Source organism: Erythrolamprus reginae, chromosome 2 (assembly GCF_031021105.1).
Source record: "Erythrolamprus reginae isolate rEryReg1 chromosome 2, rEryReg1.hap1, whole genome shotgun sequence".
Lineage (NCBI taxonomy): Eukaryota > Metazoa > Chordata > Lepidosauria > Squamata > Dipsadidae > Erythrolamprus > Erythrolamprus reginae.
In genome coordinates this window covers 79085026-79104870 of record NC_091951.1, presented here as the reverse complement: position 1 = coordinate 79104870, position 19845 = coordinate 79085026, and positions in this window count along the sequence as shown.

Below are 19845 nucleotides of genomic sequence, written 5' to 3'. Positions count from 1 at the left end.
TGGTTTCTCAACCTTGGCAATTTTACATGGGGGGACTCCAACTCCCAGAATTCCCCAACTAGCATTGCTCTTAATATTTCAATACAGAGATAGTCCTCAATTTACAAGCATTTCATGAATGATTGACTTATGACATTTTTCACACTTGTGACTGTTGCAGCATCTCTGTAGTCTCTGTGATCAAAATTTTGATCACGGTAAATGTAGTTTATTATTATTATTATTATTATTATTATTATTATTATTATTATTATTATTTAGATTTGTATGTCGCCCCTCTCCAAAGAAGACTCGGAGCGGCTCACAACAACAAAACAGTACAAATCCAATGATTAAAAACAATTTAAAACCCTTAGTATAAAAGCATTCATACATCTCAGACAAACCATACATAAAACGGAAACAGCCCAGGGGAATCAATTTCCCCATGCCTGATGACAGAGGTGGGTTTTAAGGAGTTTGCGAAAGGCAAGGAGGGTGGGGGCAATCCTAATCTCCGGGGGGAGTTGATTCCAGAAGGTCGGGGCTGCCACAGAGAAGGCTCTTTCCCTGGGTCCCGCCAGACGACATTGTTCGTCGACGGGACCCGGAGAAGGCCAACTCTGTGGGACCTGATCGGTCGTTGGGATTCGTGCGGCAGAAGGCGGTCCCAGAGATCTAAAGGCATTGGCTTGTGTGCCAACTGCATTCCAAGAAGGAAAAGAATTTATGACCGTGTCAGTTTTTGTGACCTTCCGACAAGCAAAGTCAATGGGGAAGCCAAATTTGTTTAACAATCATGTTACTCAGAGGTGGAATTCAGCAGGTTTTGCCCAGTTCTGGAGAACCAGTAGCAGAAATTTTGAGTAGTTTGGAGAACTGGTAAATACCACCTCTGACTGACCCTGCCCCATCTATTCTCTGCCTCCCAAGTCCCAACTGATCAGGAGGAAATGGGGATTTTGCAGTATCCTTCTCCTGCTACACCCACCAAGCCATGCTCATCAGGCCACGCCCACAAAACCAGTAGTAAAAAAAATGAATCCCACCATTGGTGTTCCTAACTTAACAACTGGAGTGATTCACTTAACAATTATAGCAAGGAAGGTCATAAAGTGGGAGAAAACTCACTCAACCTCTTTCAGGCTTAGCAATGAAAATTTTGGACTCAGTTGTGAGTAGTAGTTTATAAGGCTGTACGTCAAGGACTACCCATATTGCTACCCTTGAGTAATAATGAGTGTTCTAACTGATTCACCAGCATGGCCTGTGAAGAGAAAGTGCCCTCTTTTCTCCTGAATTGTACACTCAGAAGGGAAGAACTTTTCCTTTTGGTCCTGAAATTACCATCTTCTACTTTAAGAATAACAAGGTAAAAGGAGGAGACAAAAAGTGCACTAGAGTGCCTTCCGTCCCCTGTCCTATTGCTCTCCTATATCTCCTATACCTTTCTTCTATTCCTATATCTCTTCTTCTATTCTTTCATTGATATGTTCTATTACTATACCTTCTTTTCTATTATTTCTTAGATATATTTTACTATGAGTATCTCCTCTATAACCTTCATCATACCCACTAAAACCCTCATTGTGTATTGGACAAAATAAATAAATAAAAATAAATAAATAAAAAGAGGAAAAGAGAGGAGACATTTGGGGGGGGGGGAGAAGAATTCCTCTAGGAAAGAAAATAACAAATGCTATATGCTTAGTCAGCAAGCCACAGCAGTCAAGGAGTCCTTCTTCTTCTGAGAAGTAAAAAAAAAGTCAAGACTGGATAAATTCATAGTTGATAAACTCATAATTTGCCCTTGGAGCCCCCAAAGGTCCTTTTATGTTTCCTACCACCCCTTCCCTCCCTGCCGCAACTTTTAAGAACCCAGCTCTTTATTATTATTATTATTAATTTTTTTTTAACGTTGCTGCTTGTCATGTTCCCGCTCCTTGTGCGACCTTTTTGTCCGTCCCCCCCACTTCGCTTCTAGGAATTCCAGCTGTTGACAGCGGCAAAATGTTCTTTCTTCGCAACCTCAAGGGAGAGGCGCTGGGGCCAAGCCAGGAGGCTACAGAATGAGTTCTCTGCACAACAGGTTATGTAACCGGCTCTTTTGGAAAAAAAAGGGGAAGCAAGCGAGCCAGCGAGCAGCAACAACAACGCCCCATTGTATCTACAAAGATCAACAATTCCAGCAAAGCCACCCAGATACAGACTGCCCTTTGCGCCTTGGGCTTTTGTTTACTTCTCACTCGCTGGGTAGAAACGGGCCCAGGGCTGTTTTCTATTTGCGGGCTCTCCTACTTGGCAGCTGGTCGGGCTTGCCTTAACAGCGCCTTGCTAAACGGAGCCCGGTGTCCTCCGTCAGAGGGAGGGGAGATGATTTATTCTCACTGAGCGGAGGATTGTCTTTCCCCGACTGTTGGCTGGGGTTGTTTCTTTTTGTGCGGCGGCTCTAAAGGCACCGGCTTGTGTGCCAACTGCATTCCAAGAAGGGGAAGGAGGAAAAAAGGCCCAGGCTGAGTACCAGGAAACAGGCTCGAACTGTAAGAAGTAAAAAGGAGAGGAGAGGCCCCTGGGGGAAATGCAAAGTAAAGTCTCCTTTCTCTGCAACAGCCTTGTTTACATTAGGTGATTTATACTGGGTAGTTTCTAAAATAAGAAGGCTACATTTTCAGGCCGGTGCAGTTGTTGAAATGGAATGGAGTGGTGGAGAGAGTCTTTACAACTTAGTGACCAAAGCATCTTCCTGGCATGTAAAAGATCCCAGGCTCGGTCCCTGGGGATTCCCTTGAAAAGGATCAGGGAGAATCTGCTAGGCGCAAGAGCTGGACTTTCCCCCAACCAACACTTACGTAGTTCTGTTGGACTTCAACAATCCCTAGCCAATTCCTAGGTTAGGGACAACTGGGAAAATCCCCCCAAAAAATTGAACAAATCCTCCCGTTTGCTATGAGGCCCAGCTGTGCCCAGTTTTTTCATGCCCATTCAAGTCAGCCGAAATGTTTTTATCGGAAAACATTTGCAAACTTTAGCCCTAGTAAATTAAATCCTTCCAAGGCTTGTACACACAACTTTCTCAGCGGCACAAGGAAGTAGATGAAATTGCTATTTACATAATACACGATTGAAGAATGATTGATCTACGTATCTTCTTTTATCCGTAATAAAATCACTTTAAGGATTATGTAAAGGAGAATCTGGAAATCCATGTTGAAATATGCACAGGATTTCAGGAATAATCGGGCACCACCCACCCAGTAATGAATACAAGTGTATATATTTTTCAGTTACTGTATTTCATTTGTTTATTTATTAGATTTCTATGGTGCCCTTCTCCGCAGACTCAGGGCAGCTCACAACTGAAGTGAACACAAAAAACATATAGGAAATCTAACTTAAAACATACTCTAAAACTCAGATTCTTGAAAACAATCATCCATATTCATCCTATCATACATGATACATTCAATTGTCGGCCAGGGCTAAATGTTAAAATTCAACAGCCCCTGTTGTGGTTGCCAATAGCCCGGCATAACAGCCCCCAGCCTGTCAGCAGAGGTGAGCTTTTAGTACTTTGCAGGAGGCTGAGAGGGTGGGGGCAGTACGAATCTCCAGGGGGAGTTGATTCTAGAAGGCCAGGCCACCACAGAGAAGGCTCTTCAGTTAGATCCCGCCAGACGACATTGGGACCTGGAGAAGGCCAACTCTGGGATACATGAGGCAGAAGGTGGTTCGTTGACGATAAGAGATCCAAAAGGAAGTGGTGCATCATTTCAGATGGGCTAGTTACAGGGGTGGGCTGCTGCCCAGATGAGGGGGAACACAGTGGGGTAGCGAAAATGAAGCTCCACCCCAGAACACCCAATTTGCACTGAAAGATGTTGAAAGAAAATGGAGGGCGTCCTGCATAAGCCACGCCCACGGTGTGGTGGTAAAAATTTTGGTAGCCCTTCATTGGCTAATTATCACTTATTGAATATACCACAGTTCATTGGCCCAGACAGTTAGCTAAGTCATAAACCATGGTTTACAAACCAAATTTCACATAAAACACTAAAACCAAGCAAAAGGCGATATAACCTAGCCTCTCAGTCATTATTATTTATTCTGCAGTTCAGTAGTTACCCCAGATTTCAAGAAGGGATTTGGGCCTGAGGAGTTTCTCTCTTTTTGTCTTATAATTAACTGGCATGGACTTGTTAATTAAAGTGGTCACACTGACAGGCCAACTCTTTGTGTACAGCTTTTTGTTTGCTGTGGCTATGCTGACTTCACCGTGCAGTTATGCCCAATGTTTACCCAGCTGTTCAACTGGAAGAAGACGGTGAAGTTTTTCTCATTTACTGGCTTTGCAATACTGGTGCAGAGACGATTCTCGAAAGCCCTGGAACAAAAGGGATGGCATGGCACCACCTGCTTTGCCTCCTTCACAAAACAAACCATTAGGCTCTAGGCCAAGCGAAGGGTAGAGAAACCTTGGTCACATCTGTGGCCCTGCAGGTTGCAAGAAAGTATATTGTGTTTCCCTGGTGGCCTTTTTTTGTGTGTGTGTGCTGCTGACTTCATGGAAACATGGCTGAATGGCTCGAAGTGTAAACAGCAGCTGAACATCGTCCAGAGAACAAAAGAAGTTCCAGGCACACCTGGCAGCCATGGCCTCCTGTTGCTTAGTTCTGGAAATATTGAATAGAGGCCAAACTAGATGCAAAACAGCCAAGGAAATTGGCACAGCGATTGCAGAATGGAGAGGAACCTGGGAGGAACAGACAGAAAAGATAGGTTTGCTGGTGCAGACTTATCTGTTGAGCTCTCTAACAGCCAGAAGCACAGAGGTAGCCGTGTCATTTGTATAGGAGGCCATGTTCCCTCTAGTGCTCTCTTCTCATGTCACCTGAGCATCACTGAGGTGATACAAGGCTGTCTGCATCATGGTTAGCTCAGCACAATGATGGCTGTATACCGTATTTTTCCGAGTATAAGGTGCACCGTTTCCCTTCCTAAAAGAGGCTGATAATTAGGGTGCATCTTATAATCTGAATGTAGTTTTTTTCCCCCAGCCCTAACCAGGAGCTAACAATGTTCCTAGCTCTTACCGGCTTGCAAGCTGTTTCATTGTTACTCTCTGCAAAGAATGTTTTCCAAGTCCTAAGACCTTCATTGCTCTAACTTGCTCCAAATAAGTTTCTTTCCTACCCTAACCTGATACTAACAATGTTCCCAGCTCTTACCCATTTGCAAGCTCTTTCATTGTTACTCTCTGCGAATAATGTTTTCCAAGCCTTAAGTCTTTGCAGGGTTATTGACATTGCTCTACTTGATCCAAATGTTTCTTTCCAGGTGCTAATGATGTTCCCAGCTCTTATTGGCTTACAAGCTCTTTCATTGTTGCTCTCGCTGAATTTTTTTTTTTATAAAGCCCTACCAGGGTATAAAATAATGTGCTGGCTAAGAACGCTACCCAGATGAATACCTGGTAAGCAGATTCTTTTCCCCATTTTGCTCCCCAAAAATTAAGATGTCTGTTATACTTCAGTGCAACTTATACTCCAAAAAATATGGTAATTTGAGAAGACGCTACAAGCAGGTGCGGGTTGATGGTACCACTGCTACTGGTGCACTGCACACACAGCTTTGAGTTTCTGGCATGTGTGTGCATGCTCCCAATGAGATTTTGCTTCTTGCGCATGCGCAGAAGCAAAATAGAAACATAGAAGCATAGAAGATTGATGGCAGAAAAAGACCTCATGGTCCATCTAGTCTGCCCTTATACTATTTCCTGTATTTTATCTCAGGATAGATTTATCCCAGGCATGTTTAAATTCCGTTACTGTGGATTTACCAACCACGTCTGCTGGAAGTTTGTTCCAAGCATCTACTACTACTAAGTGATTATTTGGATTCCAAGGTGAGGTTTCTGTTCTTTTTCCTCCACTTCAGGAATATAACCTCTGGGGTTAATTTACCTCTACTAAGGAATAGCCAGCATAGTTGAACCTCTTGTCAATATATGTTGAAATCTTTTGGGATGTAAGTAACCTAAGCACTGGTGCCACATGGAGCACAAACACCGAGCAGCTCTCAAGGTTGGCAGTCAAACAGTTGTGTGTTGCCTTTTAGAAGATAAAATCAGATAAAATCATGTTTTAAATTGTCTGGTCACTTTGTGGATGAGATAAAGGGTATTTTTTATGATATGATTGTGTAAACTTTCCCAACTCAGTGGCTCTACATAATTAGAAATTACAACGTACAGAATTCTAGATAGCATGCCTAACTCTGCAGCTGTATTAGACCACAAAAGCAATGAATCCTCAAATCAATGACTACTTCAGCTTCAACCACAACAACACACAAGCACACCACAGATACAAACTTAAAGTAAACTGCTCTAAACTAGACTACAGTAAATACAACTTTAGTAACCAAGTAGTTGATGCATGGAACTCACTACCGGACTCTGTACTATCATCCCCTAACCCCCAAAACATTACTCTTAGACTATCCACTTTTGACCTCTCCAGATTCCTAAGAGGTCGGTAAGGGGCGTGAAAACCTCCTGTCCCCTGTCCTAATGTTTCTATTTTATTAGTGTTGTGCATATAAACATTGTTATATCTTTGTATACCACCAATATGTACTTGACAAAACAATAAAATAAAAATAAATAAAATAAATAAATCCCAGCTGCAGAGAACGCAAGCAAGAGTGTGTGCACTCTAATCCTGCTTGTACACATTCTGTCCACATCTGTTTAGCCAGTTGAGAACAGAATACTAGATTATTTCAGGTTTTGGTTTTACTGTCTGAATAGAGCTTTTCAGTTGCTCTCTGATTATTTTAAAAGTAATTTTTATTCAACTGTTTTAAAAACAACATTTAAATACAAATATGCATATATACAAATCAGATATTTAAAATAACATATACCACATGACATATACATTATATGACATAAGAAAACAAAACAAAACATATATCTTTTTTGTTTTTATATCACTTGTTCATTAATTTATGTATAATAGTATATTTCCTAAGTCCAACCTATTGTAATCTTAATAGCGAATATCTTGTCTATATCTATCTATCTGTCTGTCTGTCTGTCTGTCTGTCTGTCTGTCTATCCGTCCGTCTGTCCGTCCGTCTGTCCGTCCGTCCGTCCGTCCATCCGTCCATCCATCTATCTATCTATCTATCCATCCATCTGTCTGTCTATCATCTTATTTAGTATTTACATGACTATATTTACATGACTACAAATATTTACTAGACAAAATATTTGTTATAAAAAGTTGCTCTAAATATTCAATGTTCTTGGCAGAGCTCTATTAGGCTTATCTCTTGCTTTATTTTGTACCACTAAACCAAATATTTCAGTTAATCTAGATGCTATTTTATTTCCAACTTTCAGTCTCCTTTAATTAACGTTGACCTCTTTTGTTGGAGTTAGGACAACAACATGTTACACGTCAACAGAACCATTCTGCTTTCTGGGCTACATCTAATCCCAGTTAATTTGAGGCTGGAAAATAGCTTTAGATCACTATAAAATAGCGATTCAAGTGCATTTTTTTTTTTGCACAATGTGGAAAAATACAGAAGGTGAACATCTCTGTCTTGCAAGCTATTCTCTCCTTACTCTGAATGATGGAAGCATCTACATAAAGGCTCCCATAGAATATGGTTGCAGAGTCAAAAAGTTCTAGAAGTCTAAGTGTTTCAATCCTCTACTCAAAGCCTCAAGGCTTTAAAACCACGAGAAAGAGGCTGCTTTAGGTAAACATTGGTTAAAATTAGACCCCTCCTTTATGGTTTGGATTGTTCACAGACAAGCAATATGTCCTTGAAATCTTCATTTCTGATATTCCTCTCATCTGGGTCTTAGCTGAGTTAAGGCACATTTTATCGGGAATTGAAAGAGAAAAGCAAACATATTCAAGGGCCTCCTCTTTTTATTTCTGCCTGATGAATGGGGTACCTGTCAGGAGTGAAATGCTCCCAGTTTGCCCATGCCTGTCGGTCATTGAAGAACCAGTCATGAAGGCAGTGCAAGGCTTCACCCACACACTTGGATACCTGGGTTCTCTTATCCTCTGGGCATGTGCAGAGCGCGAAAGAATCCAAATGGAGAGCCTCCACAACCAGCTCTCTGACGATCAACAGGCAGCATGAGCGAACTGGGAACATTTTGCCCCAATGCCTGTTCTTCACAATATTTCATTTCCTTTTGGAGGCAAAGAAGAGCCAATACGAAGTGTCCCTCAGGTTACTATTTTATCATAAACCTTATTCAACTCTTTCAAGAAATGGTGGGAGGAAAATGTGAAAAAGATTAAAACAACATTTTGCTCGTGGTTTAGATGTCTTGCTGAGAATATTTACCATGGTTAAATCGGATGCTCAAAGTCCACTTGAGTCTGTTCATCCATTAAAAGAACCTGATTATAGACTACCTCAGCACAACAGCTTTTTCATTTTATTTATTTATTTATTCATTTGTCCAATACACAAATACATAGGAAGAAAATTGACATTGATTAATATATATAAGGATAAAAGTGAAAAATAGAGAAGAAAATATATATGATATATGAGATAAAGGAAAGACAATTGGACAGGGGACGAAAGGCACACTAGTGCACTTATGTACGCCCCTTACTGACCTCTTAGGAACCTGGAGAGGTCAATCGTGGAGAGTCTAAGGGAGAAATGTTGGGGGTTAGGGGTTGACACTATTGAGTCCGGTAAGGAGTTCCATGCTTCGACAACTCGATAGTTAAAGTCATATTTTTTACAGTCAAGTTTGGAGCGGTTCGTATTAAGTTTGAATCTGTTGCGTGCTCTTGTGTGGTGGCGGTTGAAGCTGAAGTAGTCATTGACCGGTAGAACGTTGCAGCATATGATCTTGTGGGCAATACTTAAATCGTGATCAGACATGGAAATCTCCATCCATCTAATGATTTGTTAAATTTACTGGGTCATCTGACTTATTCCGGAGAGGGGCGGCATACAAATCCAATCAATCAATCAATCAATCAATCAATCAATCAATCAATCAATAAATAATCCTTTTAGAACAAGTCAGGGGGGGGAAATCCATTATTTGCCTCAGTGAGTAGAACAAGGTGGTGGTCAAAGGAATGAAATGATTCTTTCAGCTTCTGCTAGACTTAAGTCACCCATTTTAATTATTTCTACACAGACCCCAAAATGAAAATTAAAAATGATGAAAAATCCAAGGCAAATATTTTGGCCCTGCTCTTGGGATGGTTGGAGATGGGGGAAACTCCAGCAAAAGTTTCCGCCCAGAGTCCTTAGGGAGTTGGGCGGCATACAAATGGAACTCAATAAATAAATAAAAAGAGTTCAAATACCTCCTTGCACTAAACTCTGGAAAAAGCTGAGTCACTGCACTAAACAAACCAGAATCGCATGGGGAGAACTGCCGGGGAGTCAGAAGGTATCTTTGGCCCTTTGATGATATGGAAACATGCTCATTAAGAAAGATTGGAAAGTCATTGCTGGCTTGCTCTGGACCCTTTTTTTTTTATGTGAAAGGAAGAATTACACAAGTAGCCAGAACATTCTTCATATCCCAGTTTATTAAACTGAGATATTGTTAGTACTGTGTACATAACAGTTGAGTTTGGCAATATATAAACAAGCTAACAATGAATGTTTGTATTCTATACTATACTATAGCTTTAAGAGTTAGTGTTGGGAATTGCCATAAGGGAGCCAGAGGTGTGATTGTGTGTATTTTTCTGCTCAATTTGTGCTGATTCATTGTGAGTGTTGTAATAAGAACTGTGTGTTCAAGGATAGTTTATGTATTTGTAAACTCTGCAAGTAAGACTTGCAGTATTGTATATGTATTGAGTGTTATTGACTAATTTAACTGTGCATGACTGGATTGTTTAACTTGACTATGATATTTGCTAAAATAAATGCTATTTTATACACTTTGATTTATTTCATTTGTATGACTGAACCATTACTCATATCTTTTGACTATCTGCTGGAGATCTGCTAGAATCCCATGTTTTTCCTTTGCACATGTACATCCTTGATAACTCAGGGGTCACTCTACATACTCCTTAACCGATATAATCAATGAAATGTGGTAAATCTAAAAAGAGATGTGTGTAGGGGTAGTGATTTCTGACAGTCTCAAAATGGGTGAACAGTGCAGTCAGGCGGTAGGGAAAGCAAGTAGGATGCTTGGCTGCATAGCTAGAGGTAAAACAAGCAGGAAGAGGGAGATTATGATCTCTCTATATAGAGTGCTGGTGAGACCACATTTGGAATACTGTGTTCAGTTCTGGAGACCTCACCTACAAAAAGATATTGACAAAATTGAACGGGTCCAAAGACGGGCTACAAAAATGGTGGAAGGTCTTAAGCATAAAAAGTATCAGGAAAGACGTAATTAACTCAATCTGTATAGTCTGGAGGACAGAAGGGAAAGGGGGGACATGATCGAAACATTTAAATATGTTAAAGGCTTAAATAAGTTTCAGGAGGGAAGTGTTTTTAATAGGAAAGTGAACACAAGAACAAGGGGACACAATCTGAAGTTAGTTGGGAGAAAGATCGAAAGCAACATGAAAAAATAATATTTTACTCAAAGAGTAGTAGATCCTTGGAACAAACTTCCAGCAGACGTGGTTGATAAATCTACAGTAACTGAATTTAAATATGCCTGGGATAAAGATGTATCCATCCTAAGATAAAATACAGAAAATAGTATAAGGGCAGACTAGATGTATCATGAGGTCTTTTTCTGTCATCAGTCTTCTATGTTTCTATGTTCTTAGTAGAAGGTCTAAAATGAACTTTGAAAAAAACCCCACTAATTGTCTTCTGTATAGGTAGTCCTCAACTTAAAACAGTTAGTTTAATGAGCATTCAAAGTTACAATGGCACAGGAAAAAAGTGACTTATTATGACCCTAGTTACAATTTTTGTAGCATTCCCATGGTCATGTGAACAAAATTCAGGTGCTTTGGCAACTGGTTCATACTTATGACTGTTGCTGTGTCCCAGGGTCATGTGAGATCACTTTTTGAGACCTTCTGATAAGCAAAGTCAATGGGGAAGCCAGATTCTCTTAACAAGTGGCTTACTAACATATCAACTGCAGTGACTCACTTAACAACTGAGGCAAAAGAGGTCATCAAATGGGGCCAAATTAACTTGACCAGTGTCTCACTTAGCAACAGAAATTTGGGGCTCAACTGTGGTCATAAGTCGACAACTACCTGTATTAGAATTGGTCTGCTTTTTCTATATTATCTAATTTCATTTCTATTTCTCCATTTACATCACCTAACAGAATAATTTTCCTCTGGATCTTATTCATTCAAAGAGTTGCACAATTCTTCTCCAAACTCATCTCTGATTCTTTCCTCCTCCTCCTCCTCCTTCTCCCCATCATCATCATCATGGAATGCAGTATTTCAGGCTAACACTGCCCATAGCCAGGGGTTTGATCCTGACTGGATCAAGGTTAACTCAGCCTTCCATTCTTCTGAGGTCAATAAAGTAAGGAGCCAAGTTTGGGGTGGCTGTATTCCAACACTTGTAAACTACTCAGAGAGTGCTGTAAAGAACTACGTATGTAATGGCATATATGTCTACGTGCTATTGCTATTAAACTTAAATTTTCAATTCCTTGTATGTAAGTCCATTCCAAAGGTCAGACCAGCTACACACTGTCACCTTCCATTTATTTATTATTTATTATTGTGACTTGTATCCCGCCCAACTCCTGACGGACTCTAAGTGACTAACAGCAATATAGAACAATAAAACAGCAATATAAAAAATAAAAACAATTATAAAACCCTTAATTAAAAACATTCATCCAATCAATAGCAGGGGAAAAAACCCCCAACAATAAAAGCAGGAACACAATTATGAAACATTCATCCATATGGCCAGGATAAGATGGAGCCATCTTCCACCTTTTTTCCAGTTTCACAAATGGATATATTTCCCCACCTCTCATTTTTTCCTTTTACCACTTATTTCTTTCATATTCCAAGTCACAATTTTACATATGATGTGACCGTCATCAGATGAAGTCTTGACATTGACTTCAGCTGCCCATTAGATTCTCACTTTCAGGTTTGGGCTGCAATAATCTCAGAGCACCTGGCTAAAAAAAATGAGGAGCAGGTAAGCGCGAGGGGGAGGCAAGTGGAGATCCAGGTCCCTCTTTTCATGCATCCGCTCAGTGAGCCTTTCTTTGGAGTTGCCTTTTTCTTTCTTTCTTTCTTTCTTTCTTTCTTTCTTTCTCTCTCTCTCTCTCTCTCTCTTTCTTTCTTTCTTTCTTTCTTTCTCTCTTTCTCTCTTTCTCTTTCATTCTTTTTTCTTTCTCTTGCTTTCTCTCCTTCCTTCCCTCCTTCCATTTCTTTCATTCTCCCTCTCTATTTTTATTTCTCTTTCATTCTCTTTCTTTCTTTTCTCTTTCTTTCTTTCTTTCCTTCTTTATTTCTTTCCTTCTTTCTTTCGTTTCTTTTTCTTTCTTTCTCTCTTTCTCTCTTGCTCTTTCATTCTTTTTTCTTTCTCTTGCTTTCCCTCCTTCCATTTCTTTCATTCCCCCTCTCTCTTTTTATTTCTTACATTCTCTTTCTTTCTTTCTCTTTCTTGCTTTCTTTCTTGCTCTTTTTCTTTCTCTCTTTTACCTTCCCTTCCTCTATTTCTTCTTTTCTTTCTCCTTCCTACCTTCTTCCCTCCCTTCCTTCAGTCCTTCCTCTCTTACTCTCCCCTTTCATAAGTTTCCTTGCTTCCTTCCTCTGTTCCTGTCCCTTCCCCCTTTCTTTCTTTCTTTCTTTCTTTCTTTCTTTCTTTCTTTCTTTCTTTCTTTCCTTTTTCCTTCCCTCCCTCCATTTCTTGCTTTCCTTCTCCTTCCTCCCTTCTTTCCTCCCTCACTCCCTTCTTTCACTCCTTCCTCTCTTACTCTCCCCTTTCACACCTTTCCTTGCTTTCTTTGCACCCTTTCTCTGTTCCTGTCCCTTCCCTCTTTCCTTCCTTCCCACCCTCCGTCCATTCATTCACCCATTCCTCTCTTGATCGCCCCTTTTACCATTCCTTCCTTCCTTCCTTCCTCCTTCCTTCCTTCCTAGCTCACCCTCGCCTTTCTTCCCTTCCTTCCAGATGGGAGTGCCCCCTCAAGACACCTGCCCGACTGCTGGTACCCTGCTTTTTCTCTCCCCTCGTCCTTTCCAGCTCCTCGCCAGTGGCTGCCAGGTGTGGGATCCCCCTCCCCTCTCCCCTCGCTAGAAAGCACATGGTTTGGTCAACAAGGCCTCTTCCAAGAAGGGAGAAGTGCCAAGGAGCTGTAAATAAGCCATGTTCCGCCTGACCAATGCCAGGAGGCTCTTTCTTTCCCTTGCCGCTTCCACTTCTTTCTTTCTCCTGGATGAGTCCACACATTCGGCTTAACCCAGTTCCTGAAATAGCCTATGGCAGTGTTTCCCAACCTTGACAACTTGAAGATATCTGGACTTCAACTCCCAGAATTCCCCAGCCAGCGTTCGCTGGCTGGGGAATTCTGGGAGTTGAAGTCCAGATATCTTCAAGTTGCCAAGGTTGGGAAACACTGGCCTATGGGACCGCCTCGCTTGGCGTGAAGCGGGAAATGATCCCCGGGGGATGGAGTGGCTCGGTGACTTAAAATAGTTTTAAAATGGTGGGGGGGCCAGACACTTAGGCTGTAAGGGGCCCCAAAATTCCTGATGGTGGCCCTGTGTGTCCTTGCCATAACACCCATTTTTGCGAAGTTTCTTGAGTTTTCTAAGAAAGAAATTGCAACATTGCAACTTGGATATAATCTGGAAAGTGCTATGACAACTCAGAGGAAATAAAAAACATACAGTTTTCTAAGAAAATAGTGCATTATTCATCTGAATTGCATACATTTATTGTACTTTTTTGACTGTTCCAGTTACTTGGTTGACAAGTCATTTTTTAAAAATAAATAAATACGAGGGTTATCTGGAAAGTAAGGTTACAAGGCACGTAGCTAATATTCGCAGGTGAAGTTGGTATTACTATCGTGTTGCAGGAAGTCAGCGGAAGAGAACCAGCAGTGCCAGTGGTCAGTAAATCATTGATTGGCATTGTGATGAAGGTTAGAGATGAGTATCTTCATTCCGTTTCCCTCCAAGTGCGAAGTGTATGCTGAATGCTAAGGCAGTGTTTCCCAACCTTGGCAACTTGAAGATATCTGGACTTCAGCTCCCAGCTGGGGAATTCTGGGAGTTGAAGTCCAGATATGTTCAAGTTGCCAAGGTTGGGAAACACTGTGCTAAGGGCATGAATGCTGATGCAATGGGTGCCCAAGATGCTTACTGAAGCACACAAAATCTACCGTCAGTGCCACCTAAGAATTTCTTGACCATTCCAAGATTGAAGGCGAGGCTTTTCTCAACTGCATAGTGATAGGAGATGAAACGTGGGCTTATCACCATACTCCAGAGAGCAAAGGTCAATCAATACAGTGGTGCCATGCCCATTCTCCTTCAGCCAAAAAATTCAAAACTCAGCAATTAGGGAGAAAAATCTTGGGCGCCCACCTATCACGCACAAATCTTGGGCGCCCACCGCAGCAGCGTTCATGCCCTTAGCATTCAGATAGCGTATTATAGTGCACACTTTTCACTTGGAAGGAAATGGAATAAGGTCCAAAGACGGGCTACAAGAATGGTGGAAGGTCTTAAGCATAAAACGTATCAGGAAAGACTTCATGAACTCAACCTGTATAGTCTGGAGGACAGAAGGAAAAGGGGGGACATGATCGAAACATTTAAATATGTCAAAGGGTTAAATAAGGTCCAGGAGGGAAGTGTTTTTAATAGGAAAGTGAACACAAGAACAAGGGGACACAATCTGAAGTTAGTTGGGGGAAAGATCAAAAGTAACATGAGAAAATATTATTTTACTGAAAGAGTAGTAGATCCTTGGAACAAACTTCCAGCAGACATGGTTGGTAAATCCACAGTATCTGAATTTAAACATGCCTGGGATAAACATATATCCATCCTAAGATAAAATACAGAAAATAGTATAAGGGCAGACTAGATGGATCATGAGGTCTTTTTCTGCCATCAGTCTTCTATGTTTCTATGTTTCTATCTCTAACCTTCACCATAACACCAGTCAATGAACTACTGACCACTGGCGCTGCTCATTCTCTTCTGCTGGCTTCCTGCTACGCGATAGTAATACCAACTTCCCCCATGAACATTCCCCATGAGAGCTACGTACCTTGTAACCTTACTTTCCGGATAACCTTTGTAATTAGGCATTTTATATTTTGGAGTTATTTTTGTTTTTATATGTTACCCTGGGCTCAGCCAAGTTGTGTTATGGATGTTATTGCAAATTACAATAATAACCTTTCCATATCCCAAAGTATATTTTATATTTATAGAGATGCAAAGTCCAAAAAAATCATAGGCAGGATATCCACAGGATATCAACACAGATCATATATGGAATGTTACACACTTGGCATAGATTCTGCACATAATATTCATGCAGGGTATAATTTACTTTTAAAACGAAAGATGATTAGAGTTCAGATTTAATCAGAGACAGAAATAATTTGTCGGGTAGTCTGCACTAAATTTCCATTTCTCAACCGAACACAATATGTTCAGTAGACCTTCAGCCTCTACTTTGTTTGTTTTCTATTTATTTAGTCCTGACCATTGTGTGTCTTTCCTGCTCACCTTGTTCATCTTGTTAGCAAGCAGGATTCCAGGTCTGCAGCACAAAAGCCAAGAAAAGGACATGCGAAAGGTGGATCTAAGGGAGAATCTCTAGTGACCTGATGATCTATTCCCATGACACAGAGGAAATGTGTGAACACACAGAGGAAGTTACACTGTGACCTGGCAACGGTTTAATGGGATTTGCTTTGCAAAACAATGCCACCTGATGAATTCAGTTTTTGGGGACACATTGTAATACTTGCATTTGGACTGTTGTCTGATGATGACAATTTCTCTCTGCCAATGGAGTAACCTTGAGTGGTCCAGCACATTTCTTCCCCTCTGATTAGGATCATTTGCTACGCGTGTGGGTGGTGTGGGTGTGTTTTGGTAGGATGTGGAACTGCCAGGAGGAGAAACAACGCTGCCAAAATTCACTCCTGTTACATACAGTATGATGTAGTGTGGGGACAATGTCCTCTGTTGCATCGACAACTTCATAGAATGGTAAAGGGAGGGAGCAGACAGTAAGAGGGGAGCATTTGATTTTGCCAAAGGCTGTTGCTTCTCATTCAGGGTCCTTCAACTTTGAATTTCTGGTTTGCCAATTCACTGATTTATGTTTTATAGCACAGAATAGGATAGCATAGGATAGGATAGGAATAGAATAGAATAGAATAGAATTTTTATTGGCCAAGTGTGATTGGACACACAAGGAATTTGTCTTGGTGCAGATGCTCTCAACGTACATAAAAGAAAAATATACATTTGTCAAGAATCATGTGATGACCCCAGTTGGCATAGGGGTCAAATAAGCAACGAAGAACAATCAATATTAATAAAAAAATCTTAGGATACAAGCAACAAGTTACAGTCATACAGTCCTTTTCCTCCCATTTAGGATGGATGGGATGGAATAGGGATAGGGGATAGGGGTTAGGGGATAGGAATAGAATAGAATAGAATGCTTTATTGGCCAAGTGTGATTGGACACACAAGGAATTAGTCTTTCGTGCATATGCTAAAAGAAAAGACACATTTGTCAAGAATCATGAGATATAACTCTTAATGATAGTCATTGGATAACAAGTAAGTAATCAGGAAACAATCAATATTAATATAAATCGTAAAGATACATACAACAAGGATACACAACAACAAGCCACAGTAAGGAAACAAATAAGAAGGGTCGACTTCTACAGAAAATGGGCTTGAGAAAGCAGGAAAGCCTTCTATGTGATACCTGTGTTCCATTATAGGAGTATAAAGAACACAAGCATATAAAATAACAGCTACCTATACACACTCCACATGTTGTATCAAAACTAAAACATTTCATGGAGTTTTATCTTGGATATGGCCTCTTCAGGAGATATCCTCTCCAGGAGGTAACACAAACAGGAAACAGTAGAGAAAACCTGCAAGGTCCCTTCCAACTCTAATAATAAATAATAAATAAATAAATAAATAAAATAAACAGGGAACATCCTGATTTAGATTTCTACTAAGATAAAGATAAAGAAAGCTGTTATCACAAGTCCCTATTTCTTAGCTTAAATCAGTGGTGGGTTTCAACCGGTTCACCCCAGTTCAGGCGAACCAGTAGCAGCGGCGGTGGGAAGCTCCGCCCACCCACCCAGACGCCATCACGGTCCCAACATATGTGCAGAAGCTGCGCATGTGTGCCCATCTCTGAGCTGGTAGTGAAGGTAATTGAAACCCATTACTGGCTTATATAATAAACGTCACAATTATATATAAACCCACCTCTGTCATCAAGCATGGTTTTACGTATGGTTTGTATGAGATGTATGATTGTTTTTTATATTAAGGGTTTTAAATTGTTTTAGCTATTGGGTTTGTACTGTTTTGTTGTTGTGAGCCGCTCCGAGTCTCCAGAGAGGGGCGGCATACAAATCTAATAAATAATAATAATTATTATTATTATTATTATAAGAGTGAAACAAGTCCTGTAAGCTACCTAATCGGCTTTAAAATACATATGTAATTTTAAACACAATAATAAAAGCAGATAGAAACTCAGAAAAAAGGTGAGAATAAATAGAGAACAAAAGAGAGAATAAAAAGAACAGAGAAATAAAAAAAATAGAAAATAGGAAACAAGCAGAATAAAGGAAAAAAATAAATATGTAAAGAAGTGACTTCCAGTAGTTCATCACAATAAGTGAAAATAAAATAACTCGTCACTGCCTAAAAAGTTACAAATATTTCTTCTTCCCCTAATAACCCATTCCTCTATATGCAAAACCATAAAATTGTCAACATCTCAGTCCTGGTGTCAGCAAAAATTCTGTAAAGGATTAAAAGAGCTTTATAAAAACATGACTTTTTGTACCATTAATCAAACAAACTATATTTCTTTTACTTCTAATGATCTTAACTCTTTAATTCATTCATATGTGAAATGAATGAGACTCAGACAGGAGTACAAGATGGTTCCGTTTATTCAGCTCTCTCGAAAGTGACTTCAGCAAGGAACGCATCTGAGCTGTCAGTGTCAGAACAGCCCTTTTTATACGTTTAAGGCTCGCGCCTAAAAGAAACGGCCGTGCGTCTTAGCCAATCAGACGCGGCCAAGGTTTATTCATAGTTTAAACAGTATTTACAAGGTCTTTTCTTTTACAGAGTTTTACATTGGTTATATACAGACTTAACACCCCTCCCTCATTAGTTCAGTCAAACTGTCAATCAGTGAGCCAAGTGACGTAGTCCTCCAATCGATTGGGCCGGCGTGACGTGCGCTCAGACCTGCGCAGATCATTACCGGCTGGTATGTCTATGGTGGAGGTTGGCTCGTCGTTGTCTCCTGTCCGCGGCTGGGCCCAAGTTGGGGCTCTGGCCTGCGGAGACAAGTATGCTGATGGCGCACCGTGCCCAGAAGAGGAGGAAGGCTCGGCGTCGCTGGAGGATGCATCAGGCCGTGGTAAGTCCTTTTGTAATTCCAAAAGTTCGAGTTGCGAATTAATGTCTGCTTGGGGGGAAGAATTTCCGTTAGCGGCCGGCTCTTCATTTGGTGTTATGCGCCCCCTTAAATGATCGATGTGCCGCCTCCATGTGCGGCCATCTTCCAATTGTACCACATAAGATTTTGGGGCTGTTTGTTGCATTATTTTTCCTTTCAGCCAACTCAACCCCCCGTCAAAATTTCTAGCAAAAATAAGTTGCCCTAGGTACATATTTCTTTCAGGTGCTGTACATGTTTCATTATTTACATTTTGAGTACAATAACGAGGGTGCAACCTGTCCAGGGGGGACCTTATTTTTCGACCCATTAAAATTTCTGCTGGGCTTTTGTTTGTGATGGAATTTGGGGTGATATGCTGCATTAATAAAAATTGATCTAATTTGTGTTGTATTTCCCCTGGGCCTGCCCTGCGCAAGGCTTCTTTGGCCACACGTACATAACGTTCTGCAAGGCCATTAACCCATGGCGAGTAAGGGGATGTGAGTGCGTGTCTGACCCCTAAGTTGCTTAAAAAGCACTCAAATTGTCTGGCAGTTAATTGTGGCCCGTTATCTGAAACTAGGATGTCTGGGCACCCATGTGTGGCAAACAAATGGTATAATGCTTTAATGGTGGCACAAGTAGTAATGTTTTGCATAGCAATGATTTCCACCCATCTGGAGAACGCGTCTACCACAATTAAAAAGTTTTGGGTTCCAATAGGCCCTGCGAAGTCAATATGAATGCGGGACCATGGCCCAGTGGGTCTTTCCCATTCCAGAGGTGTTGTTTTCGGGGGATTGGGCCGTGACTCCTGGCAAGGGTCACAGTTTGCTACCCATTGCTCAATGTCCCTATCTAAACCTGGCCACCACAAATAGCCCCTGGCCAACCCTTTCATTCTGACAATGCCTGGGTGGCCTGCATGCAACATACTTAGTACCTTCTGTTTTAAGGTATTGGGAATGACCACCCTGTCACCCCATAACACGCATCCCTTCAAGTAGGATAATTCCAACCTTTTAGATTTAAATTCTGACAGCCCAGTTTCCTCAGAGTCTCCCAACCATCCTTTTTGAATACAATTGATTATTTTTAACAATAGTAAATCCTTCTTAGTGTGCTCAGCCACCTCTTTGGCAGTGGTCAGGCAGTTTTCCTCAAGGTCAATTAGTAAGACATCCT